Source organism: Schistocerca americana, chromosome 11 (genome assembly GCF_021461395.2).
Source record: "Schistocerca americana isolate TAMUIC-IGC-003095 chromosome 11, iqSchAmer2.1, whole genome shotgun sequence".
NCBI lineage: Eukaryota > Metazoa > Arthropoda > Insecta > Orthoptera > Acrididae > Schistocerca > Schistocerca americana.
The window spans coordinates 121,001,267-121,021,362 of record NC_060129.1 but is presented as its reverse complement, the minus strand read 5'-3'; the positions used below and the strand labels follow the sequence as shown (position 1 = coordinate 121,021,362).

Here is a 20,096-nt window from a genome sequence, read left to right as displayed (position 1 = left end):
CTACATTGTAATAAAACATCATTATGAGGGGAGCATCCACAAAATTTTATTGACTTCTATGTATTTTATCTTTTTTACAGTAACACTTCAGTGTGGACTTTGCGTAAATGAAGCATTTGTAAATGTATTGCTTACAGCAAAGATTCTTATGTGTAGGTGTTTCTGATGATGAGGGCTTGTACCTTTGAAAAACATTGAATTAATACTCCTGCTTGCATGGTTGAGCTGACATTTTAGTTTCCAAATTTGAGTACAGCCACAGCCTCCCATCCAATCATGGTTAAATTTGAGATTATAGTGGTGGTGGTAGTGGTAACATGAAGTGCCTAATCTAGTTCTCTCCCAACACTGACATCGATACGTTACTTTTTTTACTCGCAGACACAACAGCCCACAGTGTGCAGGTGACGCGGACCAAGCTGCCACAACACCGCCACTGAAGCGTGCCGCTGATGAGTTGAGCCAGAATGCCGCAGAGCCAGCTGCATCGCTAGTTTGCAAGAAAATCAAAGCCGTGAGTGGAAATCTGACCATTTTTTGAAGCTTGTGAAATAGTAGTTAATATCAGCTGTTAATGCAGTTACCATTTTTTATAATTTTACAGATTAGAAAACGGTCTTGTAGTGTACCAAATGGGCTACAAAGTTCACAAAAGCTACTGTGTACAGTGGCACATTGACTACATGTATTGACTTGTTTGTGAATCAGATGTATTGTAAAAAATTAGTTATGTATACTGCTGCATCATTAATTTTTAGTGCTGTGTACATAAAAAGGCAGACGGTGGGGTGTTGCACAGTGGAAGGAAACGGAGCACAGTGTGACCACTCTAGTTGATTGTGTCATTCTGCCACAGTTGTGTCTATTGTGCACTTTGCACTTCAGAGTGCATGTAGAGAACTTAGCATCGATTGTTGTGTTAATTCAGGTATGGTGAGAGTTCTTAGCCACTGTAGTGTTCATTATAAGTGGCATAAAGCAAGCATAACATGTATTTTCCAAGTATATAAATTTTACATTTTCCAAGCATATAAATTTGTGATGCTTACCCCAGCAGTTTGTATGGTAGATAGAAATAGAGAGCCCACTAACAGCATAGCAAAGTTTTCTCCACTTCCTGAATGAATTTTGACCCTGCATAATGCTTACATGAATCTTCCTGGCAAATTAAAACTGTGTGCTGAACCAGGACTGAAATCTCCCATTTCAGGGCAAGTGCTCTAGTGACTGATCTGTTTGAGCACAGCTCACGATCCGCCCTCACAGCTTTACTTCCACCAGTAACTTATCTACTGCCTTCTAAATTTCACAGAAATTGTCCTGTTCACCTTGCAGGACTAGCACTCCACCTGTCTGCACAGGACACATTGTGCAGCCACCGTCTTGCTTGTGCTGTACTGTAGCCAGCAACCACAGTTTCTTGTTTACGTACGAAAACTAAAAGCAAACACTGGCTGTGTAGGCCAGAGGTTCCACTGTACAGAGAAGTAGAGGAGAAAGTTGAAGGAAATGAAACTATTGAAAGAGTAAACTCATACAAGAGCCATTTGGTAAGTGACGTGCAGAAGCAACTGAACATTTTTCTTAGGATGGGGAAAAGACACTTAATTTCTGGACATGGTCTTCATTTGTGACTATAGATGTTATCTAGCAAGTTTCTGTTGTAATTCCTCTGGAAAAATGCTTTGTCAAACTCTGAAAAATATTCATTAATGACAATGATCACATCGTCCTTTCATGCAGATTTCTTCCAACAGTGTCTAGTGAAGCATATATGGCACCTGTTTTCATAGTAATACCTGCAGATGAATCATTACAATTAAGAATCCTCATTTTCTAGCCAATCGCTTTATTCAACACTCTTTCACCAACATTTGCCCACTGTTTCAGCTGCGGAAACAACTGTTCACTGAAGTGAAGCTATGTGATAGCAATAAGCACATATACAGATGGCAGTATTATCGCATACACAAGATATAAAAGGACCGTACTCAGGTGATTCTTGTGAAAAGGTTTCTGATGCGATTATGGTTGCGCAGCAGGAATTAACTCACGGAACACGGCATAGTAGTTGGAACTGGACAAATGGGACATTCCATTTCAGAAATTGTTCATGTATTCAATATTCTGAGGTCCACGTCATCAAGAGTGTGCCGAAACCACAAAATGTCAGCCATTACCTCTCATCGCAGACAACGCAGTGGCCAATGGCCTTCACTTAACGACCGAGTTCAGCGATGTTTGCATAGAGTTGTCAGTGCTAGCAGACGAGCAGCACTGTGTGCAATAACTGCAGAAATCAATCTGGAATGTACAACAAATGTAGCTGTTAAGACAGTGTGTCAAAATCTGGCGTTAATGGGCTATGACAGCAGACGACCGATGAGAGTGCCTTTGCCGACAGCACGATATCACCCTCAGTGCCTCTCCTAGGGTCACGATCGTATCGGTTTGACCCTAGATGACTGAAAAACTTTGGCCTTGTCAGAGGAGTCCAAATTTCCGTTGGTAAGAACTGAAAGGACAGTGCAGTGTTACGTGGCTTTATGCTTAATTACAGACTTACTATTTTGTTAGCTGATTTGTTTTCACCATGTAACACCTGCGGTTTATTTCCTTCTTCATTGCTGAGCAATGTATCACTTTTCATTCTGACGCCGCAACTCTTCCTTTCCTATATCTTTACTATTTTTTATCTATATAAATGATGGTTTTGCCGTTTAACAACTTTTTAATAACTGTGGAAGTATTAAACTGTGGAAGTATTACAGGCATCAGGTCCCACCTAATGTGTCACCCACCTATACGTTTTACATGAACCTTTCAAGACTCGATCGATCTGTTTAGAAAGAGAAAGCAGAATATCTCTTCCTTTGACGTTGTCCAACAACGACCTAGGAAGCTCGACGCCCTCGCGGCCCGGGCTCTTCCACGGCTCGCGGTAGTTTGCAGCATTCGTTTTATTCCTTGCCCACTTGCCGCTACGCCGAACTTTAGTGGTGATCGTTGGGCAACGTCTTCCACGTTATCTGAAACATAAATAAACTTTCTTCCCACAGTATTTCTGAAAACCCAAAAACAAACTTAAAGAAATAATAATAATAACTGTTCTTATAATTATTCGTACAAGTCTTGGTTGATTTAATGAGGGGTGGGACAGGCCTAAGCCTTGTGACACCACAACAGGATGATAGGATGTCTGTTTAAGACATGTGAGAGTGACTTCCAAGGTGCTAGAGGAGTTGTAGAGGGCAAAACCTGTAGAGGAAGATGAGATTCGAATATATCCAGCAAATAATTGAGGACATGGGTTGCAAGTGTTACTCTGAGATGAAGAGGTTGGCACAGGAGAGGAATTTGTTGCAGGCTGCATCAAACCAGTCAGAAGACTGATGACCCAAAAAAGAAGAGCTCATTGGAAGGTTTGATTGTGGTGCACACACCACGAAGCCATGGACCTAAGTTGTCATGAGGCACTGTGCAAGTTGCTGGCAGCTCCATAATGGTGTGGGCTGTGTATACACGGAACGGACTGGGACTTCTGGTCCAAGTGAACTGATCATTGACAGTAAACTGTTACGTTAAGCCACTTCGAGATCATTTCCAGTCATTCATAGACTTCATGTTCTCAAACAGCAATGGAATTTTTATGAATGACAGTGTACCATGTAAAAAGGCCACAATTCTTCATGATTGGTTTGAAGAACATTCTGGACAGTTGGAGTGAATGATTTGACCACCTAGATAGCCTGACATGAATCCCATTGAAAATTTATGGGACATAACCAAGAGGTCAAAATTAGATTTTCACTCTGCAGCAGAGTGTGCGTTGATATGAAACCTTCTGGCAGATTAAAACTGTGTGCCGTACCAAGACTGGAACTCGGGAACTTTGCCTTTCGCGGGCAAGTGCTCTACCAACTGAGGTACCCAAGCACGACTCACGCCCCGTCCTCACAGTTTTACTTCTGCCAGTACCTCGTCTCCTACCTTCCAAACTTTACAGAAGCTCTCCTGTGAACCTTGCAGAACTAGCACTTCTTCTTGAAGGCTAGAATGTAAGGCCCAGAGCTTCTTATCCCATGCAACATATTTGTTGTTAAGGGAGGGATTGATTCAGAAATGCTCTAGACATCAAGGTGCTGACAGAGTGGAGCTGCATTCTGCTGTAAAATAAAGTTCTGGGAGCCTTTGGTAAGTTGAAAAAAAAGGCCATTATTCCAACATGTCCAGGTATATAATTACACTAACAGTTCCATCTCCAAAAAGTAATGGACAATAGACTCCATTTTACAATAAGGCATGAAATGTGATGCAGTGATACGCCTCATGTTATGGGACTACACGCTTGCGTACTGTGATCATAATGTATTGTGTACCTACATATGTAAATATGTAGCTGTACTGTATTTATTGTCTCTGTAGCCCCTGATTCTGACAAGAAAATTTGTTATTAGTATCCAGATATTACTACAATTTGCTTAGCAGTGTAAGTTAATAGTAGCAGATTAATTGTTTCTTTTCAACCAGAGGTTAATTTTCCCTTTACTCTACACTTGGAGGTACTGTTAAACTTCTGTCAAATCATTTTCCATACTTTATGTATTCAGTACTTGTATAGCACTTCTGACTTCCCTTTAACCAAACTTTTAATATTTTGAATGCTTGTAATTCTTGTATACATAAGATCTTTCCATATTAGCAGTACAGAAATATATTACCTCGTACTCCTTCATTTTTCATAACTGTATAAAACATTTCATTTCATTCATCTGTCTTTTCAGGCTTCCAAAAAACAGGTTAAATCTCTCAGGCTTCATAGTTTATCTCCTCTCTCCACCAATAAAATCTTTATTTTTTACCTTTACAGCAATATAACTTCACAATAAACAGATGTGTTGCTGTCAAAATCAGTGTTATATAGTCTTCTGTAAGTCACTAGATAGACTGCCTTTTGCTACTGGATGCAACGTGAAGACTGAGCTTTTACAAGAGATAAATTTGCATAATTTTTACATTTATTTTTTGTTTTTAAATTACAGTTACAGTAATAACGGTTGCAGGGAATGTGAACAGAATGGCAGTAATTGCTCACGGGTGCTGGCTTTTGGCTAAATATATCGCTCTGATTGGCAGAGTCATGGTCCGCTTCAGACCAAGTATACGCGGCCATGTTGCTCCAATACTCAACATTAACCTCCTGCGGGTCCGGGAGTTAGAATAGGCCCGAGGTCTTCCTGCCTGTCGTAAGAGGCGACTAAAAGGAGTCCATCCCCCTCAAGGGGGTAGTTAGCGCCTGCGTCCGGAGACAGACGGTCCCACGACCTATATTTGTGGTCTTTTTGGTTTTTCACTTCTCGTTTCCTCCTTCTTTGGTTGGTTCCTTTCTTTGTTTTTCTCCATCTCACAGTCTTCCTTACTCTTTCCCTTGCCCTCTTTCCCTTGCCTTCTTCTCCTTGCCTTCTTCTCCTTGCCTTCTTCTCCTTGCCTTCTTCTCCTTGCCTTCTTCTCCTTGCCTTCTTCTCCTTGCCTTCTTCTCCTTGCCTTCTTCTCCTTGCCTTCCTCTCATTGCCTTCTCTGGTCTCCGCCTCGGCATTTGAGACAGTCTGTCCTCTCTCTCTTCTTTTTCTTCTTCTTCCTTCCTCCCTGTGCGCGCCTGAAGGCCGACCCACGCGTTCGCACGCGTAGCCGGTGACGGGGTAACGCTTAATTCCCCGCCCTGGGTAGACAAGTAAGGCACGCACGTACCCCCTGGTAAAGGCCAGGCCCAGGGAGGGGTGATTGCCTGAGCTGATACCTTCTGACCATGCCGATTGGTCCCTCCGTCTGTTTCTCGGGAGGTGTGACCTGAGGTGTAAACATTCACCTAAGGCGGGAGTGCCCTCTGAGAGGGTCCCCATAAGGAAGGAGCGCGTCATCGGAGACGTTGGCAATCATGGGGGATTCCTCCCCAATGGATTTCTCTTCTTCTCTCTCGACTTCTGCCCACAAACGGAAACATGACCAGCCCCCAGTGACAAAAGTACTACCGCCTACCCCACAGTTCCTCGTCATTTCTCGATCTGAGGACGGAAAGGATTTTTCCTCTGTCAACCCTTTCGTTATTCAGAAGGGCGTAGATGCCATAGCTGGTACTGTTAAGTCTTGTACGAGGTTGCGTAATGGTACCTTGTTACTAGAAACTGAGCGCGCCTTTCAGGCACAGAAACTGCTTCGAGCCACACTCCTGTACACGTTCCCTGTCCGGGTGGAGGCTCACCGAACTTTGAATTCGTCTCATGGTGTGGTCTATACTAGATCCCTCGACGGATTGACTGACGAGGAGATTCAATCTTTCCTCGCTGAGCAGGGCGTGACGGCTGTCCATAGGGTCATGAAAAAGGTCAACAATGACCTTGTACCGACCCGGACACTTTTCTTGACCTTTGATAGTGTTAAGTTGCCATCGCGCATCAAGGCGGGCTACGAGGTTATTTCTGTTCGCCCCTATGTCCCGACACCTACGCGCTGTTGCCAGTGTCAGTGTTTCAGTCACACTCGACAGTCTTGTTCCAATGCGGCTAAATGTGTCACTTGTGGCAGGGATGCCCATGAGGGTGACTGTCCACCTCCGTCTCCTCGTTGTGTGAACTGTCAGGGTGACCATGCAGCATCCTCCCGCGACTGTCCCGTCTATAAGGAAGAACGCTGTATCCAAGAAATTCGGGTCAAAGAGAACGTGTCCACCTCGGCTGCTCGCAAGCTATTGGCTAGTAGGAAGCCCACGCTGCTCCCAGCGGGGAAATACAGTACTGTCCTCACCTCTCCTCGGACTACCAGGGAGGTGGCAACCCGGACATGCGATCTGACCTTCAGCACCACGGTCGTCCGTTCGGCCAGTGCTAAGATCGCGCGGTCGACGTCTCCTCTTCCTCCCATCACCCCACAGACACCAGCCCCTTCATCAGCTTCTGCTAAGACGAAGACCCGGAAGTCAGATGCACGGGCCTTCAAGAAGGAACCGTCCCGTGCAGACTTCCTACGTACCTCGACCTCCCAGCCATCGACCGGTACTTCCACCAAACGACCTTCCAAGAAGGCTCCTAGGAAGCACAGTTCTCCTTCTCCGCCACGGCGCATTTCTTCTCCTGCGCCACCCAGCGGTTGCCGCCCCAGGCCGTCATCCGTTTCGCCTGGCCGCACCGCTGGTAGCCGAACATCTGGCCGTTCACCGGTGGAGGAAGCTCCCCCTCCCGGCCATCTTACCAAGATGGCCGATGAACCTATAGAACCAATGGACAATGACTGTCCGCCTACTGATAGCGGCGGCAGTGCTCACTCGAAGCCAGGCCCTCAGCGGCCTTCGAGGTGACCCCTTCTTTCATCTTCCTTTTCTTCTTACGATGGCACTTATTCACTGGAATATTCGCAGCATTCGCTCCAACCGAGAGGACTTGAAGTTGCTGCTCCACTTGCACCATCCGCTCGTCGTAGCCCTCCAGGAAACGAAGCTACGCCCATGCGATCAAATTGCCTTGGCACACTACACCTCTGTGCGTTTTGACTTACCCCCTGTGGTAGGTATCCTGGCTCATGAAGGGGTTATGTTGCTGGTCCGGGATGATATTTACTACGATTCTATCACGTTGCACACCGGCCTGCAGGCAGTTGCCATCCGAATTACTCTCCCCACTTTTACATTTTCCATTTGTACCGTTTACACTCCATCGTCGTCTGCCATTACCAGGGCAGACGTGATGCAACTTATTGCTCAGCTACCTGCCCCATTTTTGTTAACTGGACACTTCAATGCCCACCATTCCCTTTGGGGCTCTCCAGCATCCTGCCCGAGGGGCTCCCTGTTAGCAGACCTTTTCAACCAGCTCAATCTTGTCTGCCTCAATACTGGCGACCCTACTTTTCTTTCGGACACATCTCACACCTATTCCCATTTAGACCTCTCTATATGTACTCCCCAACTTGCACGCCGGTTTGAGTGGTATGCACTTTCTGATACATATTCGAGCGACCACTTCCCGTGTGTTATCCATCTCCTGCAGCATACCCCCTCTCCGTGCTCATCTAGTTGGACCATCTCCAAAGCAGAGGGGGGGCTCTTCTCTTCCAGGGCGACCTTTCAGGATCAAACCTTCACAAGCTGCGATCGTCAGGTCGCACACCTCACGGAAGTCATTCTCACTGCTGCTGAATATTCAATCCCTCATCCTACTTCTTCTCCACGTCGCGTACCGGTCCCCTGGTGGACCTCAGCATGTAGAGACGCTTTACGTGCTCGTCGACGTGCTTTACGCACCTTTAAACGCCACCCTACAGTGGCGAATTGTATCAATTATAAACAATTACGTGCACAGTGTCGTCGTATTATTAAAGAAAGCAAGAAAGCCAGCTGGGATGCTTTCACAAGCACCTTCAACAGTTTTACTCCTTCTTCTGTTGTCTGGGGTAGCCTGCGCCGGCTATCTGGCACTAAGGTCCACTCACCAGTTTCTGGCTTGACGGTCGCGAATGACGTCCTTGTGGCCCCTGAGGCTGTCTCCAATGCCTTCGGTCGCTTTTTCGCAGAGGTTTCGAGCTCCGCTCATTACCACCCTGCCTTCCTCCCCCGCAAACAGGCAGAGGAGGCTAGGCCACCTAACTTCCGCTCCTCGAATCGTGAAAGTTATAATGCCCCATTCACCATGAGGGAACTCGAAAACGCACTTGGCCGATCACGGTCCTCCACTCCAGGGCCTGATTCTATTCATATTCAGATGCTGAAGAACCTTTCTCCTGCGAGTAAAGGTTTTCTTCTTCGTACTTACAATCACATCTGGATTGAGGGACATGTTCCCGCATGCTGGCGCAATCTATTGTTGTCCCGATCCCTAAGCCGGGGAAGGACAAGCACTTGCCTTCCAGTTATCGACCCATCTCGCTTACCAGCTGTGTCTGTAAAGTGATGGAGCGAATGGTTAACTCCCGTTTGGTTTGGCTGCTCGAGTCTCGACGCCTACTTACCAATGTACAATGTGGATTTCGTAGGTGCCGCTCTGCTGTTGACCATCTGGTTACTTTGTCGACCTTCATTATGAATAACTTCTTGCAGAAGCGCCCGACCGCGGCTGTGTTCTTTGATTTGGAGAAGGCTTACGACACCTGTTGGAGGGCGGGCATTCTCCGCACGATGCATACATGGGGCCTCCCTCTTTTTATTCGTTCCTTTTTAATGGATCGACAGTTCAGGGTATGTGTGGGTTCTGTCCTGACAGACACCTTTCGCCAGGAGAATGGGGTGCCACAGGGCTCAATTTTGAGCGTCGCTCTCTTCGCCATAGTGATCAATCCAATAAAGGATTGGCTCCCAGCTGATGTATCAGGCTCCCTTTTCGTGGACGATTTTACCATCTATTGCAGCGCGCAGCGTACGTGTTTCCTGGAGCGCTGTCTTCAGCGTTCTCTTGACCATCTTTACTCCTGGAGTGTCGCCAATGGCTTCCGTTTTTCTGCCGAGAGGACGGTCTGTATTAACTTCTGGCGCTACAAAGAGTTTCTCCCACCGTCCTTACGACTCGGTCCCGTTGCTCTCCCATTCGTGGAGACAACAAAATTTTTAGGTCTTACATTTGACAGGAAACTTAGCTGGTCTCCACATGTGTCATATTTGGCTGCCCGTTGTACCCGTTCTCTAAATGTCCTCCGTGTTCTCAGTGGTATGTCGTGGGGAGCGGATCGAACCATCCTACTTCGCCTTTATCGGTCGATCGTCCGCTCCAAGCTGGATTATGGGAGCTTCGTATACTCCTCTGCACGGCCATCCATCTTACGCCGCCTCAACTCCATACAACATCGGGGCTTACGACTTGCGATCGGAGCGTTTTATACTAGTCCTGTCGAGAGTCTTCATGCTGACGCTGGTGAATTGCCACTCACCTACCGGCGCGATATACTGCTTTGTCGGTATGCCTGTCGGCTACTGGCAATGCCCGAGCACCCGTCTTATCGTTTCTTTTTTGACGACTCTCTCGACAGTCAATACGGGTTGTATGTCTCTGCCCTGTTACCCCCTGGAGTTTGCTTTCGTCACCTCCTTCAACACCTTAATTTTTCACTCCCTGCAACCTTTCGAGTGGGCGAGAGCCACACGCCACCTTGGCTCCAGGCTCAGGTTCGCGTTCACCTTGACCTCAGCTCGCTCCCAAAGGAGGTTACCCCCGGTTCAGTCCACCACTCCCGTTTTGTCGAACTTCATTCAAAGTTCATTAATATGACCTTCATTTATACAGATGGCTCTAAGACCAATGACGGGGTCGAGTGTTCTTTTATTGTCGGGGCACAAAGTTTCAAATACCGGCTCCGTGGCCATTGTTCGGTCTTCACAGCTGAGCTCTTTGCCCTCTACCAGGCTGTTCTTTACATCTGCCGCCACCGACATTCTGCATATGTCATCTGCTCCGATTCCCTGAGCGCCATCCAGAGGCTCAGTGATCCGTACCCGGTTCACCCTTTCGTGCACCGGATCCAACGCTCTCTTCAGCAGCTGGTGGACGTCGGTTCTCCGGTTACCTTTATGTGGGTTCCTGGCCATGTCGGTATCCCTGGGAACGAAGCTGCAGATGCCGCGGCCAAGGCTGCAGTCCTCCAGCCTCGGACAGCTTCTTGTTGTGTCCCTTCGTCAGATTGTAGCAGGGTCATTTGTCGGCGCATTTTATCGCTGTGGCATGCCGATTAGGCTACACTTACGGACAACAAGCTTCGGGCCTTGAAACCTCTTCCCACGGCTCGGATGACCTCTTCACGCTCTTCTCGGCGGAAGGAGGTCGTTTTGGCCCGGTTACGAATTGGACACTGCCGGTTCAGCCATCGCCATCTGCTGACAGCTGCGCCGGCGCCGTTCTGCCCATGTGGGCAATTGCTGACGGTACGGCACATTTTAACGTCCTGTCCGGATTTTAACACACTGCGTCTTAATCTTGGCCTGCCATGTACTCTAGATACCATTTTAGCGGATGACCCACGAGCAGCTGCTCGCGTTCTTCATTTTATCAAGGACATTTGATTATGCCGGTTTTTTTTTAATCCTATGCCTGTCAGTCTGTCTTTTATCGTGTTTTCCGTTTCGTTGCTGTTTTAAACTTGTGACTCGCAGTGCATTCCTTACGTAGTCTGGGCGCTAATGACCGTTGAAGTTGTGCGCCCTAAAACCACAAAAAAAAAACCCTCAACATTAAACATAAAAAATAAATATTTTACAATTACTCCACATATAATGGATAAAAATTCCTTAACTGTGTTTGAAAAGAAAATATTTATCTTATTTCACTCTCATGTTGCAATCGTTCACAGGGATTTCAAAGACATTGTGAAAATCGTGTCCATTCACCTTTCCACCAGGATGAGACATTGTTTCATTTCTAAAAATTAAGCACAGGAGCCACCTTCTGTCTTTCTTGCTGTGTTGCCACAAAATTCATTATGTTTTCATCATATCCAGAAAGAGGCTACAAAGTTGTAAGCAGCAGGCTGATATGGTAAACAGCATCCCGGAACCCACCAGACAGTTGCCTATCATGTTCATTTAGTCTCAAATCGGAAACAAAATTCCCTCTGACCTGAATTGCTGACTCACTTCTTCCGAACTCAGGAAAGTAGGAAACATTGTGGTATCGAGTATCCATCTTACTCACATCTGATATCAACTGGCTGTCAGTGTGAAATTCTGGTACTCATTTACACAATTAACAGCATTCTAGCAGCGGTAATTGAAACTTAGATCATCTTTGTCCTGATGATGTGTGAACTATTCATATCCAATTTACACTGAGGTGACAAAAGTCATCGGATACCTCCTAATATCATGTTGGACTTCCTTTTGTTCAGTGTAATGCAGCAACTCATAGCATGTACTCAACAAGTCGCTGGGAGTCCCCTGCGGAAACACTGAGCCATTCTGCCTCAGGAGCCGTCCATAACTGAGAAAACATTGTCAGTGCAGGACTTTCCGCACAAACTGACCTCTCAATTATGTCCCATAAATGTTCAATGGAATTCATGTCAGGAGATCTTGTTGGCCAAATCATTTGCACAAATTCTCCAGAAAGTTCTTCAAACCGATTGCTAACGATTGTGGTGTGGTGATTTGGCACACTGTCACCATAACAATACAATCGTTGTTTGGGAACTGTTGTGTACATAGTTCCACGTAGTCAGCACGTACGCAACTTTCCCACCAGAGCGCGCCCCGCTAAGCTCAACAGCGCAGGCGCAGCGCTCGTCCGTCTCCGCACTAAGGGATGGTGCTGCCTTAGAGAGGACCAAATTCTGCTTCCGCTGATCCGCGTATTAATATGTAACGCAGCCAATGAGATTGCTGCTAACGTAGAACCTTTTCTCCTCGCGGATCACACTCGCGCAGTGATACATGAACGCGTGAGGTATTATAACGAGTGTACAGACCTCCGATTAGTCAGTCTGCATTTGTCTGCACCAGTCTGTACCAGTCTGCATTAGTCTGTACCAGTCTATAGTCAAGTTTCAGTCTGCACCCAATAAGATTACCATATTCCTGTACATAGCCATGAAGATAAATGAATACACACTTTGTCAAGTATCAGAGATATGTGAGAATAAGATTAACTTACCAAGACCAAAGGAACTTCAGATTGTCAATTGTAAACAGCATCTAGAACCAAGTTAAGTAATTTTTATGCTTGTTATTATTTTAATAAATGTGTGTGAAAATTAATCAAGTTCTGTTTAAAGTTGGTCACCGTCAATCTGCTAACCTAAGCGTGCAAGTGGCATTTCTATCGTCTGACCTAATGGCAGAAGATAAACACGCTACGATAAGACCACGAGACAAATTGCTGACACTCGCCTACTTCGTTAGAGCGACGAGTCAAATAATCTGATGGTGTGTGTACCGAAGGTCTTACAGTACGCACACCACAGGAACATTACGTCCACGAATGGCTGCAAATAGTCTGCGAGTATGAAACTTCCTGGCAGATTAAAACTGTGTGCCCGACCGAGACTCGAACTCGGGACCTTTGCCTTTCGCGGGCAAGTGCTCTACCAACTGAGCTACCAAAGCACGACTCACGTCCGGTACTCACAGCTTTACTTCTGCCAGTACCTCGTCTCCTACCTTCCAAACTTTACAGAAGGTCTCCTGCAAACCTTGCAGAACTAGCACTCCTGAAAGAAAGGCTATTGCGGAGACATGGCTTAGCCACAGCCTGGGGGATGTTTCCAGAATGAGATTTTCACTCTGCAGTGGAGTGTGCGCTGATATGAAACTTCCTGGCAGATTAAAACTGTGTGCCCGACCGAGACTCGAACTCGGGACCTTTGCCTTTTGCGGGCAAGTGCTCTACCAACTGAGCTACCGAAGCACGACTCACGCCCGGTACTCACAGCTTTACTTCTGCCAGTACCTCGTCTCCTACCTTCCAAACTTTACAGAAGCTCTCCTGCGAACCTTGCAAAGGTCCCGAGTTCGAGTCTCGGTCGGGCACACAGTTTTAATCTGCCAGGAAGTTTCATATCAGCGCACACTCCGCTGCAGAGTGAAAATCTCATTCTGGAAACATTCCCCAGGCTGTGGCTAAGCCATGTCTCCGCAATAGCCTTTCTTTCAGGAGTGCTAGTTCTGCAAGGTTCGCAGGAGAGCTTCTGTAAAGTTTGGAAGGTATGAGACGAGGTACTGGTAAAGTGAGTCGTGCTTCGGTAGCTCAGCTGGTAGAGCACTTGCCCGCGAAAGTGAAAGGTCCCGAGTTCGAGTCTCGGTCTGGCAAACAGTTGTAATCTGCCAGGAAGTTTCATATCAGCGCACACTCCGCTGCAGAGTGAAAATCTCATTCTGGAGTCTGCGAGTAACTTGAACATACAGAGATCCCAGTCCATTCCATGTAAACACATCCCACACCGGTATGGAGCCACGACCAGCTTACGCATTGCCTTGTTGACAACTTGGGGCCACGGCTTCCTGGAGTTTGCCCCAAACTCGAACCCTGCCATCAGTTCTTACCAACTGAAATAGGGACTCGTGTAACGAGGCCACAGTTTTCCAGATGTCTAGGGTCAAAACAATATGATCATGAGCCCAGGAGGGGCACTGTAGGGATGTCATGCTGTTAGAAAATGTGCCTCAGTGGTCTGCTGCCATAGTCCATTAACGGCAAATTTTGCTTTGCTGTCCTAATGGATTTGTTCGTTGTATGCCTCACGTTGATGTCAGTGGTAATTTCACACAGTATTGCTTATCTGTTAGCACTATGAAAATGTCACTGCTCTCAGTTGTTAAGTGAAGACTGTCGGCCACAGCATTGTCCATGGTGAGAGGTAATGCCTCAGATTTGGTATGTCGGTACACTCTTGACGCTGCGAAACATGGAACATTGAATTCCCTCATGATTTCTAAAATGAAATGTTCCACGGGTCTAGCTCCAACTACCGTTTCGCATTCAAAGTCTGTTATCTCCCGATCTGCAGCAATGATCGTGTAGGAAACCTTCCCACATGAATTACCTGAGTTCAAACAACAGCTCCGTCAGTGCACTGCCCTTTTATACCTTGTATGTGTAATACTACTGCCATTTCTATATGTGCATATAGCTATCCCATGACTTTTGTGACCTCAATATATAGGCCCGTCCGCACGCAACGACCTGTCTGCGCAAATGTCTGTGCACATCACATCTGCGCAGACAGATCGTTGTGTGCGGACGGGAGATTTGCACCGACATGAGGCGTGTGCAAACCTGGAAGTTGGAGTCGGAGGTTTGAGCGAATCGTCTCAAATCTGTGTGTTCAAACCACATCTGCGCAGACAAGTTGGAGCGTGTGGACAGGAGATTGCCGCAAATGTGGCGCGAAACAGCTGTTTGCTCAGTCTAGTGTTTGTATTTGTGCGCACAGGGCATTAAAATGTCTGATACTCGTCAGTGTTCTTGAGAGTTTATCAGTGAATTCGTTGAACTTTATAGAAATGACCCATGTTTGTGGAAGATTAAGATGATGATGATGATGATTAGTAAAGAGTACAGTGACAGGAATAAAAAGACAGCTGCATACAATGCATTAATTGAAAAATTACGAGAAGTTGACGCACCGGCGAACTGAGAAATGGTAATAATAAAAATCGTTGTGGACTGTTTACTGTAAATAATTATCAAAAGTTCAAAAATCTCGAAGATCTGGTGTTGCAGTTGATGAAATATACCAGCCAAGTTTGTGGTATTTTGTGATTCAAACACGTCTAAAACAGCAAAAATATTATTTGTATCTTGACAGAATTAATGTACTTGACTTGCCTTCATGAACTCATCCTTCAGGACAGCGTAAATAGCTTCACTTGTGTTGGGTATAATTTCCCTCAATGCTTGTTTAGAAATCGCAGTTGAAAATTTGAAGTCCTTATAGCTCCTTCCTGTTGCCAGAAATCTCAATGTCACCGTCAGCCGTTCATGGAGAGAAATTGCTCTTCTCATTCAAGTATTATTTCGTATAATATCAGAGGTTACGAGCGTTAAGAGACAATTATAAGTTTCCACACCCATCTGTAAATAATTACGCCAGTCGTTAGGGTGGCCCTGCAACTCTCGCAGTAAATGTACGTGCGAAAAATGATTTCGCTTTAGCAGCCACTATGTATACCATTTTGACCGCTCTCTCTGGTTCCTGCGTTTTGTCTGAATATTTTTTGCAACCACAACAGAATTTCTTCAATTCCTAAATTTCAAAATAAATTAATTAAACTTTTGACATTTTCGGCGAGCGTCGCTTGCCACTGATATTTCTTTTCTACACCGACAGATGGCAGGCGAGCAATAGATTGGAGTTTGTGTCATGTGAACACAACACATTTGCAGCGATCTTTTGCATGTACAGACATCTGCACCAGTATCTGCACAGACAAATCGTTGTGTGTGGACCAGCCTTATGGAATAAAAATTTAGTGGATCCGTATTTTTAAATGACGCTGTTTATAGCGATTAGGTGTTGCTTCTACCTATTAAGGTACAGCGTGTTCCAAAATGATCTATTCGACTTTGATCACATATATTCGGAAAATAGGGACAGGCAGAAAGGTGCTGTTTGTGGCATTATATTCACACACTTAAAGTTTTAGTAGAAATTTAATGGAGTTCATTGTGTGTGCCATCTTTAGCATGCAGGCTCTCTAAGCAATATACCAGTTCCTCTCACGTCCAACCTAGCACATCCTCATTAACGTGTGCAATTGCTGCTCCGATGCTAGCACGCAGTTCCTCCAGCTCCCCGACTAGAGTCTGGTAGACAGCATCCTTCACAAAGCCCGGAGAAAAAAGTGTAAAAGGGTTACATCTGGAGACTTTAGGGGCCAAAAAACTAGTCCTTCTCTTTCAATCTAGGAATGTGGAAATTGTCAGCCAGAACCTTTCAAACGATCCAGGCTACATCGTGCTGCAGCATGATGTCAGGTTGCAGTTCGTCAACCCACGGAAATGCAAACTGTTCCAACATGTGCAGTTTGAGTTTATTGACGCCTCTGCAAAGAAAAATGGTCTCGCCACACGGTGGCGAAGAAGACCACACCATTCGTTCATCTTTGGACTGTAACACATACTTCCTGTATTAAAGTGTGGGTTCTTAGATCCTCACATTGTGTCAATTTACCTTCTCAAACATATGAAAGCAAACTTTGTCCAAGAACATTTGCGACACAATTTCTAGCTGATGTGATGAATGGCAGCTAGCTCTAAATGTAGAAAAATGTAAATTAATGCATATGGGTAGGAAAATCAAACCCATACTCTTTGAATACAGTATTAGCAGTGTGCTGCTTGACAGAGTCATGTCGATTAAATGTCTAGGCATATTGCTACAAAGCAGTATGAAATGTAATGAGCATGTGAGCATTGTGGTAGGGAAGGTGAATGGACGACTTTGGTTTATTGGGGTAATTTTCGGAAACTGTGGTTCACATGTAAAGGAGACTGCACATAGGACACTAGTGCGACCTGTTCTTGGGATCTGTACTAGGTCGGATTAAAGGAAGACATCGAAGCAATTCATAGGTGGGCTGCTAGATTTGTTACCGGTTGGTTGAAGCATCACATAAGTATTATGGAGATGCTACAGGAACTCAAATGGAAGTCACTGGAAGGAAGGTGAAGTTCTTTTTGAGAAATACTACTGAGAAAATTTAGAGAACTAGCATTTGAAGCTGACAGTGGAATGATTCTACTGCTGCCAACGTACATTTCATGTGAGAACCACGAAGATAAAGTCAGAGAGATAGGGCTTGTACAGAGGCATATAGATACTGATTTTTCCCTTGCTCTATTTGCAAGTTGAACGTGAGAGGAAATGAGAAGTAATGGTACAGGGGACCCACTGCCATGTCCCATACAGTGGCTTGCAGAGTATGTAAATGAAGATGTAAGAAGCATCACCTTTGTCAGACAGTCCAGGTCATAACTGATGGACTCAAAATTGCAATTTTAACTTCTTTCCTTTTTGGCCTTTTGTCAGGTTGAAATGCGTGCAGCACCCAAACCTCCTATGCCGTGAAGCTTCAGTCTTTGATATAGCGCCCTATGCACTGTGGTTGGCGGTAACTGCAACTGTGCAGGCGTGATTTGGTTGGGCTCCAGATAAATGTATGTTGCACCCATTCCGCATCTTCACAACTGGTGCTCAGATGTCCAGAACTCGTCCTCTTCATAACACTTTCAGATTCCTTGAACCTTGTTTACCTCTGCCTGATAGTGATGGTGGTGTGCTTCTGCAGTGTATACGGAAATACCACTGGATCTGCGTGTCACATTTGGCCTCTGTTAGCCATTCCACACACTATCTACTGGAGAGAGAGAAAACTTAAGTATGAAACTTCCTGGCAGATTAAAACTGTGTGCCGGACAAAGCCTCGAACTCAGGACCTTTGCCTTTCATGGGCAAGTGCTCTACCAACTGTGCTACCCAAGCACAATTCATGCCCCGTCCTCGCAGCTTCTGCATGTTTCACAGGAGAGCTTCTGTGACATTTGGAAGGTAGGGGGTCTTGGTCCAGCACACAGTTTTAATCTGCCAGAAAGTTTCGTATCAGCGCACACTCTGCTGCAGAGTGAACATATCATTCTGGGAACTTAAGTATGTATGAACGTCTTACTGCAACCTGCACATTTCTACGTATCTCCATTTCTGAAATATACATGATTAAATCTGTAAATATCATTTTTGGAACAACCTGTATCACTTGACTCATTTGCCAACCTGTAAGGCCCTCTGTGGTGGGGTTTCCAGAATTCGACCAAGAGCATTTAAATTCTTCATTTTTTTAAAGCACTTTACTGATAAATGTCTGTTTCTTTTGTTGCAGGTGGATGCCCCAGATGTGCCAACAGTTCTCAATGAGAAAGAGGTGTGCTAACAGAAATTGTACCTGAGTATAATAATAAAAATACTACATTTAGGTGACACTGTATATTTTATACACATATTTGTGAGAAAAGAAAAAAAAGAAAATGTGAAACTTCAGTTTTGTTCTTTGTTTTGGGTTGTTTTGTTGCCTGTGTTTGTCATTAAGTGTGCTTTGGTTGCAATGACAGAAAATTGGACTTGGTTGTGACTAGACCTTCTGTCACATGTAAACCAGATCTAGCATAGTTATCATATGTAATGCAGTTTTTCGAGAAATTTGCTCAGGTGCGCAACCGAATGCTGGACTTCATCAGTTTTATTACAAGATATACATGTTCCATCAACACGCACGCTGTTGATGGCTCATGACTATTATGCAAAACTTAAAAGCTTGTGCCAGTTCAGAATACCAACCCACATCCCTTTCCATTTGGCAGACACAAATGTTTATCACACAATATGCTGTGCTGAAGAATAAAGGCATATTCACACTGTATGTTAACAAAAGTCACATCATGTCAAGTGACATGTTCACACTAAGCCGAAATTTTACATATCATCACTTCACTCAGCCCAGTACTGAATGGTGGAAATGGTGACAGAGACAGTACTTTTCTTTATAGTGGTGCTGACTTTCACTGTTTAAATAATTATTGCTCTCAGTTTTACAACATACACTGAAGGATAAAAATCACAGAACCAAGAAAGGGTGTGCACATAAATAAAAGTTGGTAGGCATGTTTCTACATCTGAAAGATGATGTCTATTTAGATTTTGCACCAATCACATAAAAGTGGCACTATAGTTGGAGTCACCAATGACGGCAGTTGAGTGGAGACTCATTCTGCACACCTATGTCACACATTCTACGACAGCCAATGAGCGTTCAGTAGTGTTCTGATCACTCTGCAGTGAGTGTTGTACCCAATATGAGCATAAAACATGATCATAGAGAGTTATTTAGTTCATTCTTATTTCATTTATTGCGAGCTGTCGTGGCTGGTGGTAGTGGTAACCGACAAATTCTACACATGCAAGTGAGAGACATAATTTGCAAGATACATACTTACATTAAGCACAAAGCACACATACGCACGGACCGCAACTGTCGCTTGGAACTGGCAAAAGTCCAATACTCGTCTTTTTCTCAACCTGCACAAACCACCATCCTTCCAGGATCGGTCTACAGTAATGCCAGTATGAGGATGCAAATCGGGTTTCTTGAAATACATGCAGTTGTGAGCATTAGTTACCTTGGAGATTGGACGTGGTGACTTTATGTTAGGCAAGAATGCTTTAAGTCAGGGCTTAACAACTGGGCGGTTTTGAGCGCGAGTACTCGCGTCTGCTCAGGCACGTGCTCGTGAGCAGGTGCAAGGTCGCGGAGTAGGGAGGGAGGGGAAATGCGCGCGCACGTTTGAATGTGATCTCGCGTTCTTAGCAGATTTAACTAGCCATCTGAATGCTTTGAACATTTTACTACGAGGTAAAGATCTGCTATTTACTCATTTCATAGATCGAATACGAGCTTTTAAACTGAAATTGACACTTTGGGCGAGTCGGCTGGAAACAGGAAACCTAGCTCATTTTCCTAAATTATCATCCATGCAAGGTGTTCACAAAGACTGTGAACGTTGTTCACATAGTTTAGTTGATCAGCGCTTTCAAGATCTGACAGCACTAGGCAGTGATTTTGATCTGTTCTCTCCATATTC

The 20,096-nt window shown here is 45.1% G+C and overlaps 1 long non-coding RNA gene and 1 other non-coding gene across 2 annotated transcripts; one reads left to right on the top strand and one right to left on the bottom strand.

The window, feature by feature from the left end:
* Positions 1–459: 459 nt before the first annotated feature.
* LOC124553651 lies at positions 460–18,472 on the top strand. The gene is made up of 2 exons (XR_006968096.1): positions 460–514; positions 18,341–18,472. It is a non-coding gene; the product is annotated as an uncharacterized LOC124553651 (long non-coding RNA).
* On the bottom strand, positions 13,297–13,371 carry Trnal-caa. The gene has a single exon. It is a non-coding gene; the product is annotated as a tRNA-Leu (tRNA).
* Positions 18,473–20,096: the final 1,624 nt, after the last annotated feature.